Source organism: Aegilops tauschii, chromosome 7 (genome assembly GCF_002575655.3).
Source record: "Aegilops tauschii subsp. strangulata cultivar AL8/78 chromosome 7, Aet v6.0, whole genome shotgun sequence".
NCBI classification, from domain to species: Eukaryota; Viridiplantae; Streptophyta; class Magnoliopsida; order Poales; family Poaceae; genus Aegilops; species Aegilops tauschii.
The window spans coordinates 419,834,319-419,838,325 of NC_053041.3; positions in this window are offsets into that span (position 1 = coordinate 419,834,319).

Below are 4,007 nucleotides of genomic sequence, written 5' to 3' on the forward strand. Positions count from 1 at the left end.
CCCTCTAGGCGACATCCACGATCTTTCAGCCACGCTGTTCTGGTTCGATAGATGGGCTGGAGACTCCCCCTTCACGGCTCGATTCCCTGACCTGTTCTCCATCGCGGTAGATCCGCGGATCTCTGTAGTGGTGCCCTTATTGACTTAGGGCGCCTCGCCTTCTGGCGACCATTTGGATCGGCGGAAACCGACGCGTGGCACGACCTGCTCGACTACATTGCTCTGCACGAGCCAGATCTGGAGATTGGAGAGGACCGCACCAGGTGGCGGCTAGAACCATCTAGACAATTCTCCTCTAAATCTCTCTATCAGGCGATTGCCCCTTCGCCGGGCCACGAAGCTCTCACCACCATCTGGGCGATCCGGCTCCCCTTGAAGATTAGGATCTTCTTGTGGCAATGGATTCGTGGCCGCCTACCTTCTGGCGTCGAGGTACTGAAGCGCAACGGTCCTGGTGATGGGCGGTGCCCGCTCTGCAGGCCTGAAGAGGACACGAACCATATCTTCTTCACCTGCGTGTCCGCGCAGTTCCTCTGGAGTTGTTTCCGCGAATTAGTGGGTGGAAACTGGGACCACAACAACTTCCCCGCTCTGTTCGCCGAACTTCAGGCATTACCACCCGCATCTCGCCACATTAGGTGGTTGACCATCGGTGTGCTTGCCTGGACGTTGTGGACCATTAGGAATAAGCTTGTGATTCAGCATGTCCCTCTTCGTCGCGCTACTGACGCTTTGTTCAAATGGTCTGGTTACTTGCAGCTTTGGCGGCCGCTTAGCCGCCCCAGGGAGAGAGACGCCATCACCTCCATCATCACCCAACTTCGCGCGATGGCTCTCCGGATGGTTCCTCCGCTTCCCCCACCACCTCCAGAGCCGGATTAGATTCTCTCTACCTCGCCGCCACCGCTATTTATGTGTTGTGCGTGCCTCATGTCTGTGTTGGGCTTGTTTTGCTGTGCCCACAGCTGAACCTTGTGTAGTGTTTGTGTGCGTGTGTGTTGGACCTGGCCTGCGGTGGCGTTGTTTGTCTGTGTTGTGCGGTTGGTACCTTGTTGACTTTGTGCTCGGTGGTTTGCTTTATTTATAAAACGGGGCGAAAGCTTTTTTCAGTATGTGGGACACTTTCTTCTATGTGGAGAGACATGAAAAATGGCTCTCATGCAAGAGCCTAAGAAAATTCAATAAATATGAAGAGAGAGACAGAAAAATGATGAAACAAAGTAGTACTCTTATAGCTATAATCTTGTTTTATGAATAACATAAATGGTGATTATATATAACATCCAGTTGGGTATATTATCAACCATGCTTTAAATGATTAAAAGAGTTTCCAAATGCTCTAAATGATTTGTATGAATGACTATAAACTATATATGACATGGCAATATCCAACATAGAGCCAGCAGTTGGCTTTTAAACCAGCTCTAAATAATTAAAATAATTTTTAGGTCTAAATAATTAAAATAATTTTTGAATGAAATGCTCTCTTCGGACATGTTGCATGTTCTTGTGCAGCCTACGAGGCATTTGGTAGGCCTAGACTGCATTAAGCCTAACAAAGCTCTGGCAGGCTAAATGCTTAGGTTGTATCAAGCCTAAGCAAGTTTTGACGGGCTAAATGATGAGCTGTTTGGTTGTCTACTTGTAAGTAGAAATTGATTCGCACGAAATTTAAATCACTCTCAGCTAGACTCGTCAGAAACGTATTTACATTACAGAAAGGATGCACAAAGCTATGCCCGCCTTACACTACGGAAAGGGAAAGGATGCACAGAGTCAGGCCCTTCAGAAACAGGGGAGGATGCACACTACAGGGAGGATACGAGCGCTCTCTAGCGTCCAATGTAGGGTGCAACCTAGTATATTCTTGTGCAGCCTAGTGTACACAATTACAATTACTAAGCTCGCTAGCGTACACAATTACTAAGCTCGCTCTCTAGTGTATAAAATTACAAGGCTCGCTCTCCAATGTAGGCTGCAGCCTAGCATGTTCTTATGCATCCTAGAAGCCTAGCGTACACAATTACTAAGCTTTATAGCGTACATTGTGCAACCTGAATACCTCGTTGCCTCAGGCTATTCTTATATACTCCCTCGGTCCCATCCCAAACGAATGTATCTGGAGTAATTACTAAGCTCAGCCAAAATGCCTGGTTGCCACAAGCTATTCTTATATAATTACTAGAGCCTCTAAGAATAGAGGACTTAATTGCTTCACACTATCCTTACAATTGCTAAGGATCAATTCTTTTAGGGCTTATTGCTGGTTGTTGAAATAAGTTGCCTCCTTTCAGTCTGTTTTTTAGCTTATTGCCGGTTGTGGAAATAAATTGCCTCTCTTCATTCCCAAGTTATTCTAGAAGCTCAAACTAAATTTTTATTTAAATGCTTACTAATTAAGGGTTAAATTTTGTTTTAAAGGCTACTAATTAGGGTTAACTGGTAGAGACTTAAAGTAAAATTTTAAATTGAGCCTCTAGAATAAACTATGGACTTTAAGTTTTTATTAAGTAGACCCCAAGGGTCTAGCCAAATCATGTGTCTCACGGGACAGTATAGGAATTAGGAACTGACATTCCATTAAAACACTTTTCAAATAATTAAAGAAGATACAATAATTTTAACTTTTTGTGAATTTTTAAAAATGTTCACAATGTTTCAAAAAAAAATTTGTGTATCTAAACAATGTTCATATTTTTAAAAATATTTGAAAGAATATTCATAAATTCTAAAAAAAATCACGAGTTTCATAATTGTACTCCCTTCAGTCCTTTTTACTCCGCGCATTAGATTTGCGTCAAACTCAACAAAGTTTGATCAAATTTATACTATAAAATATTAACATCTAAAATACCAAATATATATACTATTGAACTACATTTCATAATGAATCCAACAATATTAATTTGGTATGTGAATGTTGATATTTTTTCTGTAAGTTTGGTGAAAGTACAGATACGTTGACTTCAAACAAAACTTATATGCGGACTAAAGAGGACCGGATGGAGTACACAATTTTTAAAACTTGATCACTAATTAAATGTTCATTGATTTAAATAAATATTTTTAATTTTAAAAATCTTCATGAATATGAAAAATCTTCACTGTTATAAAAAATGTTCGTAATTTTGAAGAAAAGATTAGGAATTTACAAATGTGTTGAAGAATTTAAATTATGTTCCTGAATTTCCTAAACCATGGGGTAAGCCATGGAATAGAAAATAAGCTTAACGGACTATTTATACCACAACTACAGGGTATTACAGTTAGGGGTTAGAGTATACAGTTATATATGTGTGTTATACATCTTCGGTGGTCCACATATCATATGTAATAAAATTATATTATTTACTTATTTAAATATTAAATGGGCGAGCCATGAGCAAGAAGTACTATCGTTGCTTCGACCCATGACTAATCAGGTTACCTATGATTTTTCCTATCAATGAAAAATTCGTACACATGCATGGATATTCAAACCCATGAATAAAATTGATATCCTAGTCAACATGCCACAACCCAAAGAGAAATGAGCAAGCTCTTCGCAGACACCTTCAAAAAGGAAAGACAAAGCATGTAGACATTATCATCACTGGCATAAAAACCCAATCGAAGACTTTAAGCATTCACCCATAGCCGTCCACGACTACTACACCAAACCTCGGGAAAAAGCCGACCACGTCAACAGCCAGAATGACAAACCTAAGAAATGACCAATCAAGTTCTAGTGAAGAGGAGGAACCTTCAGGTGCTCCAAGGGAAGAGAGCACCACCACCACCATCATCGGTACCAATCGATCCCCATCGAAAAACAAGGTTTTTGCCCAGATACCTAAGCCTTCCACCTACCCGAGCCTGGGGGGCCAAGCCACTGCCAATTGAGAGTGAGCCATTGCTTGCATCACACTAAGAGTAGCAGACCATGACAGCCAAATTTGAGTCTTTGTTCGAGCCACAATGACACCATGGAGGCGAGTTCACACAGAGGCACAACACCACCACAACTG